The following is a 16,516-nucleotide window of genomic DNA, read 5'->3' on the forward strand; positions in this document are numbered from 1 at the left end:
TTAACTCATTGACCGATTTTTTTTCGTCTATAGTTTCAAACACTACAAATTATATTCAAATTTCAAATATGTAGTTATTTAAAACCTATGCCTTTAAATTGTTTCCCCGTTAAAGATAAAAAAAAATATGTACGTATACCATATTATACACTACAAGTTTAGATTCTAACCAATTTACTTATTATTAGTACTTACAAAAATGTTTTTTTTTATAGTTTAAAAAAAACATTAATCTGAAATATGTGATTTATCGTACATAAATACATTTACGACACACTACATTAATAAAAATATACACTTATTTTAGTGATTTTACACTTACATATATTTTTAAAAAAATATTAATTTTGTGTTTGATCAACAGGAATTATGGTCCTTTGATTTTTTAGTTGAATTTAATTACATCTATCTTTAGGACTAATTATAATTATATTTAGAGCCTAACGCATATGTCATATAATCTAAAATGTTCACATTTAACAATGCGCAATAGCTGTTGAGCGTTTTCTTGAATAATAGAACAAAACTAAAGAAAAATACAATACATATACAATATTTCGAATCTGCTTTTTAATACCAACTGAGTAAATACGATTTGTTTAAGTTATTAGTTATTACTGACGACTTATTATTTCTAACTGACTATTTAAACGAAGGAAACTAAGAAATAATTTTCTAAAAAACGCATTTTAGATATTTTATTTGTTAAACATCCTTGACCATTACTCTACTTATTATAAGTGTAATAACATGTCAGATGTGAATTATAGTATTAAGTCAAAACTATTAAATAACTTACAAATAAATAGGTAAGTGTAGGTACCTATTAAATGATGTAAGGAAAATTCGCGTCCGAACAAATATCACAACGTCATCCAAACTAGGTCAAACCAACTTCATATTTTTCTCTATTTTCCAGACAGTTGAAGACGTGTTTTTATCATAGGTGACATTATTATTAATTTATCATTTTTTTATGTTCAAATCCATTTGGTTTCCGCGTAAGGTTGGAAGTCGGAACACCTATAATGAGGTCCGCAGAACTAGGGTCGTCGGCGTTCTTTCAAACCAGGAGTCCGGTGATGGTGTGTACGGTCAGGGTCAGAACGTCATACAACACACTGTGCACGGGACCACTGAAGTGCGTTAGTTGCATCCAAGGGGCAAGGGTGCAAGGAGGCGGAGGGAGTCGGAGGGAGTGCGTCTGTCGATGCGCTACCCGTGTTAGGACCGTTCCAGTCTGCGTTGAATGTCGCGTGCAAACAGGTGCGAGGATTTCGCTGCCGATGACTCGAACACGTACATGAAACGTAAGTTCTTTTACGCTCATTACGGCTTGCAAAATTGGTGCGTTCACTATAGTATACGGTAAGAAAAATATTTAAAATAATCCAAACAATGCATCGTTTAAAAAAATAAACAATTATTTAGGATAAATAATAATCGTAATGTCTATTACCTTCTTTTTTTTTTTTGCTCGTTCATTTCCATAAAATGTAATAAAAAATTCAATATTGACGTGTATATAAAAACGATTAAGCAAAATGATCATTTTTTTTTTATATAACAATATTTGTATTTTAAACATTTAAAAAAAGTATATTTTTATTACCAAATATTATTTTCGGTTTCATTATTTTCCAATTATTATTTTTAATAATAAAATATTGATAAACATAATTTAACACCTGTTTTATTTCAAATAGTTTTTAAACGTAGTCGTTAGTCCAAATATAAAATATAAAATAACAATAAAATTGATGAGTAAAATGACAATGTTTGATACAACACATTAATTTTTAATAATATTCCATTAGAACTCTATGGCATTTCAACTAACTATGTGCATTTGTTTGGTTCGCAATACAAACTTTTATTAATTATTAATTGATTTATATGTATATCTACATTTTATGAGTAAATTTATTATTTTGTATGTGTTATTTTAATAAAATTTAAATTTTTAAGGTAAGTAAAATAAAGTATTAAATACTGTTAATATTTGGTTTTAATCACGTGAGTTCTTTATAAATGTTACCAACTACACTAAGCTTGATAAAAATTAAGAAAATGAATGTTTATTGAGATCCTATCAATTAGGCATTAGCTTAAAGTTGTAAGTTCATTATTTATATGCATTATTATAGTATTAATAACTAAGAACTAGATAAAATATAGAATTACTTTGGTACATATACTTCAACAGCCTTCATTAATTTAAATTTAAAAACCATACATTTTATTTAATACGATATCGTTCATATTATTTATTTTTTTATACACTTCGATAAAAGTTCTTTATATTTAATAAACATGAATTATGAACACTTGTTTAATTGACTTAATTTGTGTTTGATCATTTAAAAATGTTGTTTTTTTTTTTTATAAGTAAAACAAATTATATGATAATATGATGTATATAGTATATATATTGTTTGTAAATACTCTTACCTACATAAAATATAAAGGTATATAATAACACGATGGTGCATATAACTGCAACATTGTTTAGAGTATTTATTAATAGTTCAACAATGGTGAAAATTAAGCTAATTGAGTAGGTACCTAATGGTCAGTTTAAATTAGCTAAGGGTCAAAAGTTGCATCTGTGAGAATAATATTTTATAAAAAAAGTAATTTATCTTTATACAATACAAATTAATGGATTTTATCACATTGTCTTATCTGTGTTCGTTTGGACAAATGGACAATGGCATTTGACTTAAGTTCAGCTTAAAATAATTTTCATTTTCCTGCAAGCTTATAACTTCAGGTATGGATGTGTGTCTCGTTTTGCAGTGTTCTAATATCTCAATAGTTATTTCTTTTATTTTTTTTTTTAAATTCTATAATGTTCATTTTTTTGCTAGGATTATAATAGTTGGTATCAGATAATTTATTTGAAAAACCAGACATTTCTTTGGTATGAATAAAGTAACGTTTCTCTGGAGTTATAGGTGAATTATTTTATAATAATATAAAGATAAATGTCTATACTAAATTAAAAATAAATTAAAAAATTGAATTTATTTTATAGTGATTAGTTTAATATTTACTTAGTTATTAATATTGATATTCTTTAAATCACCATAATTATTTACTACAACTTGTATGGTTAATGACGTAACACAAGTATTCACTCACTTTATAAAATTTAAAACAGCGAAAGGGTATTATGGATTCATATACAACATTAGTATATAGATTTTGGGATTTATCTATCTCTTTTAAATGTTGCTTGTATTGGAGATAGAAAGTTTAGAAAAATAAAAATAATATTATGAACTAACGTACTTATTTAATAATTATTATGTATGCAATAATTATATAAACTGTGGTGAAATAAATAAACAAACATTAAATGTATAATCATATGAGTACATATAATATATACTAGTATTTAAAATAATTACTTATTCTGAATATTAATTATAATAAAATCTCAAATTAATTAATACATAAGCATTAACAACGATTTAGCATATTTTGGTGATATAGGTAGGTAAATACAATTTTTTTTTGTTTCTATATCAATGAAGTTAAAATGTATATAAATTATCTACTCTGAAGTAATCCAACGCAACCTTTTTTTAAACAATTTTTAAATAATTTCTTTAAATAACATTTTTCATTCGTAACTTATACATTAATATATTTTGTATAATTACTGGAACTATGAGAGGAAAGTGAAAGTTAAGTAGGGAAAGTTCTTAAAAATGTTAAATATAGCCATTGATATATTTTTTTTTAAGTTAAAAATATAATGCCCTTTAATAATATTTAAAGTTTGAAAAGTCATTAGTTTTTACACAGTCATTAACAAGTGTATGACAAAACCATTTGGCATATTATACAGATAATTAGATAACATTAATTGTATATTAAAATATGTAAATTAAATATAGAATCCGTTGAATTATAAATCCTGTGATTTCATTAAATATAGCAATTTCTAATGTATGTAACATAAATTATAATATTACATTACCATAAATATTAAATGTTTAACATCAGCTTAAATATCATCACATAATTTGCAATCAGTTGTTTTATTATCTGTATGTCTATAAAACTTTTATAGGTATGTTAATGTTGTGATTTGTCTTGAAATTTACTCAATATCGACTTTTACTTTACTAATATCAGCCTAACAAATCCCCGATTTTGTAGATTTAAGACATTTCAAGTAAAATTTTAAAACTAAAAAATTGTAATTCTGCAGGTGTACAACGTTGCCATAATATATGAAAATAACGAAGAAGATATATTATCTTTCAGATTTTTTATATCAACAATACTTAGTCGTTCGATATGGTTGACAAAAAGTACACAATTTCATATAGAGTATAAAGAACATGTGGGAGTAAAACAGAAGTAACGCACGCACGTGAGTCACACACATTAATGATCATTATTTACTAGGTAAGCTCACACTTTTTGGTATATTGCATACTATATGGAGCTCCTTTACAACGGGCAGTATCCAATCCTCTTAAAAGTTTAAATAAAAAACAAAATAGAAAATAATTGTAATTTAAGTAGATAGGTAATGTATATTGTATATTATGTAACACATGCTACAAGCTCAGTCGTCGTGTGGTTTAAAGAAATTCACACACCTTTGTCATGTCACTGGCGTTTGAATTTTAAAGGTAATACAAATTTTAAGCTGAAAAAAACAAAACACTTAATGGTAGTAAAGGAGAATTTTAATGTTTTATAGCATCTAAACAGAACAAAAGTAAAACCACATACCATATATTCGGGACGTTATGCGAATAAGCATTGAAGTAATACATTATGCACATAGTGTACTCATAATAAGTATATACTGGGTTATTCTTAGATATGAACAATTAATACATTTATTATTATAAAAAAATTAGTAATTTTTTTAAATATTACTATATTTGCATAAGTCATTGCGAAGTGACGTTAAAAAAAATGTTCTAACTCCCTACGACTCATCTAAACTTTAAACATACATGTCAGTCAAAACTACAATTAACTACTTTTTCGAAATTTGATTTTCAATACATTAACATTCTTTGGAGAATTTTTACTTTGAAATATAAAATTAAAAATACACGTTATCATTAAAAAAGAGAAAACTAAAAAAATTATAAAGATAAAAATAGTAAAAAGTAAGCAATTTTTTCCATTATTTTGTTTTATAGCTAATTCAGATTATACGGGAAAAAATATTTACCAAAGTACTTTTCGATATACGAGTATTAACTGTTAAAAGTAATACTTATAAACGCATATTGTAATTGCGTAGGTATAACAAAATAAATAATATAACCCCTATAACAGTATAAATTCTCTTTGTATTCAACTTTTAGAAAGATTTTTTTTCTGCGTTAGCGTAAAGCTCAACCTTTACGTAACATGTAATTTATTTAAAGAGTAATGCAATTATAACTGCTAATAAGTGAACTATGGGCAGTTGATAATGTAATTACAAACATTATACCTATCCGTTTTACTGCTTATTTAAAACATGCAATACTTACACCTAATACTCGAGTGCTTTTATTTATATCTATATTATTTGATTTTTTTTAAATAATCATTGATGTTCACATTAAATGCAATTTGAATGTAGTACACTTAACACTATTTTGGTTTTCAATAAATTAAAATATTATTGTTTGTTTATTAAAACAAATATTTTGTGTAATTAAATTGTAGTATTATATTTTTTATCTCGAGAGGTCAATTTAATTAAAAATAAATAAACAACTCGTTATACGTTCTTATTAAGTTGCAATAAAAATTATTGTACGAATCATTACTAAATACTTATTTAAAATTGTTAAGAACGAAATCAAGTCATAAGAACCAAAAATAATGAGCTGTTCTTTTTCTAATGAACACCTATAGGATAATTGATAAATAATAATATTAGAAAAAATTCTTGGTCTGTATAGGAATATAGCTTTTTGAGTTTTAACTTAAAGAAATGTATGTATTTCACCTCGACCAGATTTTAAATTCTATGATAAATTAAAGTTCCCTACCTACTGTGTGGACATAATTAGTAGTACCTCCATAATAGGAACATTCATATAATAATACATAGGTACATCAGTGGCATAAGTAAACTAACTTAAACGTGAAACAATATTGAAAAGTGAAATCAATTGAATATAATACAAGTAGATAGATAGATGATATTAAATCATTTTCATCTCGACAATAATCATTTAGATAATCTGAGAAATAGTATTTTGGATTCTGATCGGAGCGATGTGTATTTTGTATTTTTATTTTTTTTTTTTTATAATCACTTTTTGGAGCAGTGAAAAGTTTTAAATTCAACTTAGAATGTGGTCTCAAATAAAAAAAACTATATCTGGGTGGTCCTAAGGGTTGTAAAAAATAAAAATACTCAATAACTACTTTGAAAAAAAATTGGAAAAACGAAAAAAATACATTTTTATATTTGATCATTTCTTGAAGTATAATTATTTAAGAAATAAAATAAATAAAATGTTTAAAATGAAAAATTACAGAAATCGTTCAATAAATTGTCTGTAATTTAATTGGAAACTTTTTAATTCTTCAATTTGTTTAATTGTTTCAAATGTGACTGAATTTAAATAATTTACCAAAGAAAAGGTGTGTAATAATTATCTTCAAGCTTAAACATTGTATTACATAATGTTCAATTAATGGATGATAAATAAAAATTGTATAAATGTTTTTAATTTAATGTCATATTCTATTACACAATACGTATACTTCTTATTGTAACTGTGGTATATATTTTTAAACTGTTTGAACTGTTTGAAGTAAAACAAAAATGTTCAGCATGTTTTATAAGTTTAAGGATTATTAAAGGAATATTTTTAGGTTTTTTTAGAGAACCTTAAAATCTAATCTTTAAGTTATTACTTATAAAAAAATAATTTAGTAAGAGCAATATAAATGTGTATTGTAATGTCCTTAGAAATATATGCTGACAGACAGTCTCCGCTCAGAATCGTTTTTTCCTAGTAAGGCAATGATTTTTCATTGAATTTAAACTTACTAGGTACTCTAGATTCCTACTAAATGGCACAACGGCAGAGTAACTTTCCCAGTTTTTTTTTTTTAATTGTATTGATCATATACATACATTGTTTTTCATATAAAATGACAATGTGTTTTTACATTTTTACATTTAATACATTTTTATTCATCATTAACATTTATTCATCTTTACGGCAATACTCAAATATAATATTAAAATAATTATACCAAGTAACTTTTAATTTGGAGTAAAATATAAGGCTTAGTACAACAATAAAAGTATTTTAATAAAAACACATGAAAAATAAAAGTCAATTATTTTTATTTTTCATTTTTCGATTCTCTAAAAGTTTCTTTCTTATCACATGTGAACTCAATTTGTAGGCAATTTTAATTTTCCCAATGTTAAGATATAAAAGACAAAAGCTCAAAGAAAAACGTTAAGTGTAGTTTTATATTGATAACTCAATTTAAATGAACAACTTTACTTTCTTAATTATTAAAACGAGAATAATAACTAATATAGATAGAGTGTATATTATATATATATATAATATCTTTTCATAAAACTTATATGCCAACATTAGTAGTATTATATTATTTTTTACCAAACTGTTATCATTATAACAGTTAAAGAAGAAAATTATTATTATTTATCGTTAAAAGATTTACATGCTTACATTATTATAAGTATTTTGGGTTTCTTATTTAACATTAATATTTTAGTTAATATAATTAATTATTATATTTTGGATCGTATTTCAGATGTTTTAATAAAATGTACTGTAAATTACAGAAAAAAAGCCTATAACCATGGGGAAATAACTGTATATCAATATTGCCAAAAAATATAGCATGAATCAAGTTCCTGTACCATAAATATTGTACTCATATGGCTTATTGGAGAATCAATGTCGTAAAGTTATGATTTTTAAAACAAAAAAATACTATAGGAATATAATATCATACTATTAAATCTATCAGGTACTTACAATAGTTCCATTGATATTAAAACCATTGATTACAACAAGGTTATATGCTGATGAGTTAATTAGTTAATTTTATTTCGAACTATTGAGCTAACGAGTACCTATCTATTATTATTAATGATTACCTGAACGAATTCAATTACGGGTTGATCAGTAAATTTGACTTATCCATGTTTTAAATGTCTTACTGTGGCCTGTTGTTCAATGTAGAATGGCAATATCACAATCAATTATGTTAACTGAAATAATACGGTTAATGTTATTCTTTATAATCCTTTAACTTTTATCCTTATTAATAAGGTATTTCCAAAATCTTATCAACTATTTATTAACTCGTTTAATTTTTAAATTCATCAAATATCAATAGGTTATAATTTATAAATACTCAATGTAGTATTATAATTGTGATATTATTAATTAATTACATGTTATGATTAAATCAGCCACGCGTTACAAATTGTTTTATGTACTTTAAGGTGCATTCTAAGATATGTAGGTGGATACATTTCATCGATAATATCATAATAGCTCAACCTGTTCCGGCCACATAACAGTTTTCATCAATATTGGACGTACCTACCTAGTGACTACCGCTATCAAACCACGATATATATTTTGTTGGGGTGTCTAATTATACACTGTTCCGAATCAAAACTTAGGTTACACATAATATTTACAATCAATATTAACAAGATTAGTAATTTAGCAATATGGAAATCGTATTAGGGATATTATTACATAATGGTCAATAAACACAAAACTAGGTTCGATTCAAAGATAGAATGTATTATGTATCTAATAATTTAAATTGTTATTATTAAAAATGTTAACATTAATGCAGTTGATTCTTGGACTACCCTTTTTTTTCTTTAAGTAAAAATGTATGTATTTTGCCATAGTTAACATAAAAAGAAAAAAAAACAATAATACAACCAGTGCTATAGAATATGATATTAAACCTTTTTGACAGACTAATCGCGGGATTTAAATGATTTGTGTATGTGTTTTGCATAACTATAGTATTATTTATTATTCTAGCATACATAAAGATAAAATATAAAAGTATATTTTTATCTATCGGAATTTTCTCAAACTTTAAAATATCTTAAGAACTTAAACAATGATTTTTTTTGTACTTGTATTATTATATAATATAACCGTATAGATTATATCTAATATGATTGACATATTATTATACAATACAATCAGAAAAACAACAAACTAGTTTTTAAAAAAAAAACTTTTAATTAATTTAATTTCTACAAACTCTTTTACTATATGTATAGATTGATATACAGAACATATACAATAATAATTACAATCTTCACATGATATTATCAGATGTAGATAATAAGCGATGAAATATAACATTTGTCACAACAGATTACCTAGTCAATTTATATGATTAACTTAGAAATATTAATGATATTGATATGATTTTTAAACATTTAAAACTCAACATTTTTTATTGCACCTTTTTTTTAGACCCATTATCTTTATTACTCTCCAGTTTCTAATGTTCTTTCAGAGTATTTTATAAAACTTACCATCGTACTTATGTGCTGCATTTTCAATAAAATTCTTCAGCTTCTAAAAAAAAATTTTAAAACTATTGAGTTATTGACTTTTCAAAAATAATTATTTAAGGGTTCACTGAGTTGGCCTTACAGAGTATGAACACAAAAACGAGAAAAATGATAAAAGAATTATTTTAATTTCTTATGAGAGGCATACAACTAGTACTTGTATTAATGTAAGTCCTATGCAATTTTTTTTTGCAACGACCATACTTTACAAGTGCAAAGAGTTTTATTTTTTCAACGGACTAAAGATGAGTCGACATTTTTGTAAAAGAATATACCAACAGATACCCTCTTCAAGCGTGAGAAGTATGGAGAAACTACTTGACGGATAATTATATCTCTGTAGGTACAGAGGCAAACGTGACTTCAATGATTGCACGGCGCTCTATGTATAAAAAAATTCTCCACCAACTTTAATGCATTATACATATTATTATATAAAAACAAAAAATATTTTTTTCGTATTTTTATAAGTATCCAACTACCTAGTTGATGATTTTATATTTTTATAAGTATTAGGCATGTTACTTTCTCTCGAATGGCATGATACATATTAGTTTTTTTTTTATTCTTACAGTTCTATACCGTAGCAACTTACTCACGAAACTCAACACTAAAAAAAGATACCAATTGTATTTATTAATTTACTTAATGTTTAATAGTGTGTATTTAATATCGTCTTAGTTTCAGTCCCCATAAACCCAATTGGGACGCTATCATGAAGTTTATTAAAACTAAAATATTATTAAGTTTATAAAGTTATACAGAAGTATATAACTCATACAAAACACTCAAAGTATCTACCATTTAAATTTCATTTATTTGTTGGTAAACTGTGTATTGTCTATAAATCTTGTGCACTATATATCGTATTAGTAGGTACCTTATTATATATGTCTAAACCAATTATGTTCGCTAACAAGTTGGTACTGATTGCCAATTGGATCTTTATCCCTTCAATTGTACTCATAAATAACTAATGTTCATTTTATCGAAATAGCAATGTAACAGTTACACAAAATAATGTGTGAAACCAAGAAAATCGATGTATTATAAATTATAATAATATTAATATTCATGTTTGAATTTTGGTGGTACACTGAAGAGGTTCAATCCCTCCAAAACTGAATGAAGCCTTTTCAACAATGTCAATATTTTATTAAGCAACTATACCATTTTCCAACAAAATAATAATTTTTAGTTGTTTAATGATTACCTACAGAAATATATCAACATTTGAACAACGGTTGTCTGCAGTTCTTTATACTGAATAATATAATTGAAAACAATTCAACAATTGTTTAAAGTTATGAAATATTAGTAGTTTCACTGCTTCATTAATCAGTAATATCTAATTTACATAAGACAATTTGTCTTTCTCTCTAATAATAAATTATACCTTATCAATTCTGTTAAGGAAAAACAATGTATGGTTTTTAATTTAGTTATCTATCTGCTTCTCATGTTCATAAAGGTGACTATAATATAAACTTGTCAATAATTTTAGCATACGATAAGGCATAATATTATACATGTACCTATCACAAGTTCAAGCCTTCAAGGAAAAACATATTTTTTAAAGTATAATTAAACAAATTAAAATTTTGCTGAACTAAAAGTCGTTGTGAAACAACATTTCTGTAGATCTAATCATCCCTTTTCAAAACAAGTCGCGTTTTACGCTTTACATCATCATATAATAATTATACTACACTAAGAAATTTGCTGAATAGTCAGAACATTAGAACATGGGGCAATATATAAATAACATTAAAATATGAATAAAATAACAATAAAAAAAAATGTCGGTTCAATAAATTAAAATAAAAAACAATAACGCCTGAAATGTTATAAAATTTTCTTTACTAAGACACATTATTTTCATATTCAGTTTAACACACACAACTATTTACTCAGAGCAGTTAAAAAGTATTCAGCTCCATCATTTTTAAAAATGTTTTCTCTGAAGAAACAATTGTCTAGGTAACACATTTCTTAAAACGATATTCTTCTATAAACCGAACTGTTGCCTATGAAAAATTCTCAATACACCTCTGTGCAGTGAAATATTATAGTATTCATCCGAAAGTCATCACATCATATCCGATAGTTTTTACGGAAGCTAGTTCTTCGATCAATAGAAATACTGAAATGGCCTAATAACTACACAAGCCGTGACCGGAATTTGACACGATCGCGTGACATTTCACAAAAAAAATTACGAATTACGATCATAATGGACGTACGACTTACCCGAGTGTATATAGATCAAAGGAAAATTATTATTTTTATTATTATTATTATTATTATTGTATGTACATAAATAATGTGACGTTATTTTCCTCCGATACACACGTGATCGTCATAATTGATCAACTAAGAAATCAAAATTTAATTATTATCAAAATATATTATGTTGAAGTCAAAAATAAACTACATCAATAATTTATACCAGAATAATAATCATTTTATAATTTGTATAACATACAAATCAATTTAAAATTTAAATTTAACAATAGCCGTTAGGTATATAATATTATTCGCTATAAGTAATAAATAATAACTAAACAAGTATTTCGTTTTCTTAGGCCCGTTTCACAGCCACGCGTGACGCCAAACAAGGAAAGCGTGAACAGGTTTATAGTATAGGTAGATATAAAAATTATAAAACTATAAAGTCAATATATTATAATTTTAAATTTAATTAGAAAAAAATGCTGATCAGCAAAATTGTTATTAAAATCGAAAATTTTCATTTTTTATTCAAACAATAAATTTAATCTGCAGTGAAGCCACTGGTCCAATTCTAAACCATTAAACGATGAAAATTAATCATATTTCATTTTAGAACCCTAGGTCGTTTCATAAGTTATCCGCAGTTCAACACAGGCACAGACATGATTAGAATCAAATCCAAAATCATTAATAACTTTAACACAATAATTAATGTTGGATAATTTTGAAGTTAATACTTCGAACTTGGAATGTCAAGATAACGGACCTCATATTAAACTGTTAATAATGGTCCAAAAGTCCGATCACATAATATCTGGTCAAGTGGAGTTTAGATCATTGTATTGTCATCAATTTGAATGCACATAATTCATATTATAGGACAGAAGACTATATAAGTAAATAATATTGTTCATGTAATATACACCACCATTTATATTTCAGATGAGAACCACCCTTTATATGGTTAAATTGAATGCATCAAAATCGAAGTACAAACGAACAGTTTTTGATTTATCTTCTACTAATATATTCAACTGATCGTGAATTTGCTTAACCTAAACTCTATTATTATATATAGACCAGTGTTTCTCAAAGTGTGTTCCGCGGAACCTTAGGGTTCCGTGAGACAATGTCAAGGGTTCCGCCAGATGTATGTGATTATTGAGAAAATTATGTTTATTAAATGTTTTTTAAACTAAGTTTAATAATGAAAACTGAAAAGTCATTAACAGTATCGTTAAAATATTATTTAGACTTGAGAGTTTAAAGAATTGGTTTTCCTTTTTTTATTTAGAAAAATTGTAGTTGAGTTGGATGAGACATTATAGGGTTCCGCGAAACACAAACAATTTTTAAAAGTGCCGTGGTCGTAAAAGTTTGGGAACCACTGATATAGACTGTTAATTGATAACTCGGATATTACTCGTTCAAATTTTGATTTTTATACATCGAGATTTTTAATAAAATCGTGGGCTTAACAATGTACAGTTTAAAATGGCAATTATCATTTGAAAAAACACAACTTAAAAGGCAAAAAAGTACTTGAAGTTAATAATAATGGTCTTTAAGTATAATTCCAAAACTTATTTTAACAAATACATAATTAAAGGGAAAAAATTATATTGAGTACGCTTGGTGAGTCACTATGTATATTATATTGAGTTATGGATAATTTATTAAAAATAATTTACTAAAAATCACACTAGTATGTAACAAAATAATGATTAATAATTCAAAAGTATGTTATGCTAGTTCTTAGTAATGAATATAATACCAAAGAACGCTATTTCTGCGACGGCAGAACATATAATTAACAGCCATGACATGACTAAAGTATGTTTCTAAACTTTTTTTTCAAGACACAAAATAGTATTATAAAGGATATTAAAATCCCAAAAAATTGGTTTTGGTGACACATCAGTCTATCATGACACACCTCGCCAGTTAAGAACGACGGGGTTAAGTTAGGAAATAAGGAATGATGTTAAATAAAATAACTCATAGACATGTTAAAGTGGATTAATGTTGAGTGACTTGTTAAGTGACCACATAACTAAATCATTAAATAATTAAATAATTAAATAGTTAAATAGAATAATGAAGATTTTGTCAAAAGACTTTCCATTGTTATGAGTATAACGGCTACATTCATATTATTTATGTGTACTAAAAGTGTTCTGTAACTTTATAAGATAGTAAGGGACAGGAATACATTTTTGTTCAAGCATTTAAAGCAGCCGCACTGGGTATAAAGCCAAGAATCATCGAAGAGTACCTACTGATGTGCAGTGTTGGTTTTTATCCATTCCCGTGAAAATAATACAAACGGTACGATGGATTTTATGAATGGTAGAGTGCTTGAACCTGAATCCAGAATGGTGATTGAGAATTTGTTATATTTGATTTACACTATAATTACTAGAAAACTTGCGATAAGTCTTTCTTGGAAAAATGTTGGTAGAAATCAGAAGACCTACATAAAAGGTCGCATTATAAAGGGTTGAATATACACAAAGATCAAAAATGTTCTTTAGTTAAATGAAGAAAAAAAATTATTTAATTATTTAATGTTATCGACATTTAGACTAAATATAAATAGAGGTTAACAAACAAATAATTATAAATCCTATACATTATTGTAATCACAGTGTTACCAAAAATAAATAAAATAGAATGTTTAAAGGTAATGGCCCTTGCCGCCGAAGCTAAAGTTCAATAAAAAAAAAAAATTCCGGTTACATATTTAACGAAATATACAATAGTGTACTGTACATAGCGTATTATTTGCATACAATTCATACTTTAAAATATTATGTATTATATATCTATAGTAAATAAATTCAATATTAATATTTTAAGTTTTAACATAATATTATTAATAGTAAATAACTTATTACTTCGAGATTTTTAAAATATAATGTTAAAATAATAAAATAGTTTTATAAACATGACATTATTTATTACATATAGATATTTAACCGCCTAATCTGATAATATGTTTAAAATTTAAAAAACAACATAACATTTTATAATCCATTGTGAAATGAGTAAATAACCATTTTTATGATGGTTGAATTATATTTTTAAATATCTTTGCTGCTATGTATAGTGTATACAAAAATACGTGTGCATATTTTATGCATAATGCAATAGCGTCATTCATCAAACTTAAATCGTTTTCAATTTTTAACTAGCAATCTATAATTTATTCTAAATATTTTATTAAAATGTTAATTTGTGCAACACTGACATTCAAGCAGTATTTACAATTAAATTAACAACCAAGTACTGTGACAGTAGATGTGGCTTGTACATGTATGAGCACTTCCAATGCAATTATAAACTATCCACCATGCAAAGTAGATTTCCTAATGCCTATACTATATCCTCCGAATCAGGGAACTAATTCCACCCACAAAATCACGACCACACCGCCTGATTACCAGCATGGCTAGATAATTTACGAAGAATAATAAAAAAAACAAAATGAACTGCGAAGGCCGAAGAGTATTATAGTAACATAGTAAATCTGTAAAGAATACTGTCTTGTTCTACAAACCACACAAAATTAACTTATGCATAATGACAGGTAATGATTTAAGTACATTTGAAAAATTATTGTAAAAATATTATTATTTGTTTTTAAATATATGAATAAATACTATTATTAAATCATTAATAAAAATCATTAAGCTTTAAGTAAATAAATATTTATAAATACAGCATCGTTTACGTTGAATACAGTTAACTGAGAAAATAATAAATTAGAATACAATATATTATTATAACTTTTAATAAACGGTAAAAAAAAGAACAGTTACTATTAATCAGTTTATCACTGTTAAGATATTTTTTTTATGAATATATAAATTGATACAAACGTATTATATAATGATGTGTGAATAGGTTTATAATATGAATATATTAAAATTAATCTAAATATTTTGAAAAATGTATAAAGTTTGGTGAAAAGTTTTAATTCTCTATAATGCAAATTATGACTTATGACTTACCTTATAATATTTTCCAATTTATTTAAGAAAAGCATATTATGAGGAATCTTGTTTTAAATGTTCAAGCTTTTTGACTGAGAAAATAAATGTTATCAACGCATAAACTTTAAAAGTACCAAAATTTCAAATGCCTGAACAACTCCAAAATATTTTTAAAATAAGTTAATTTTAATATTTAGTGAAATTTTCAAGTCGTTACAGTTAATGACAAATTTAGTTTTGTCAAAAATAGGAGTCAAAAACATTTTTAAAATGTCGAGTTAAATCCCCGTTTTCAGACTGGTTTTCGTCAGTTTTTTCAATTTTATTATAATAAAATACTGAAATATGGTTATATAACCACCCCTTCCTCACTTTAGAAAAGTACCAACTTAATAAAATTTGCTACTACAAGCCACCTTTTTATGTCTTCTGCTCCAAAACGTAATTATAGACACAACGAAAAAACACACGAATAAAATAAAACTAATATACATTTCTAGCTCTGATCAAAATGTAAGATGTAAAAGGTAATACATTTGTAAATATAGATTCTATACGCATAAAGCAATTTTAAATAAAACCATGGTAAATTGTCAACACTTTTATGACCTTAAGAGAAATATTTTATTATTTAATAACGGCATGCAAACTAAACTTAAAATATTTAAGGACAAAACAAACTTTTAAAAATCTAAGC

General features: G+C 25.4%; 1 protein-coding gene across 9 annotated transcripts in view; it reads left to right on the forward strand.

Annotated features, from left to right (window-relative positions):
* Window positions 1–1,218: 1,218 nt before the first annotated feature.
* Window positions 1,219–16,516, forward strand: part of LOC111030633 (rhodopsin-like) — a 45,532-nt gene continuing 30,234 nt past the window's right edge. The window contains exons 1-2 of one of the 9 annotated variants that reach the window (XM_022310227.1): window positions 1,219–1,368; window positions 4,223–4,422. The gene's annotated coding sequence lies outside the window, so the exon portion shown is untranslated. The other 8 variants (XM_022310225.1, XM_022310228.1, XM_022310234.1 and 5 more) reach the window with 8 other exon arrangements.

The sequence above is a fragment of the Myzus persicae genome, unplaced genomic scaffold (genome assembly GCF_001856785.1).
Source record: "Myzus persicae strain clone G006 unplaced genomic scaffold, MPER_G0061.0, whole genome shotgun sequence".
Classification (NCBI taxonomy): Eukaryota; Metazoa; Arthropoda; class Insecta; order Hemiptera; family Aphididae; genus Myzus; species Myzus persicae.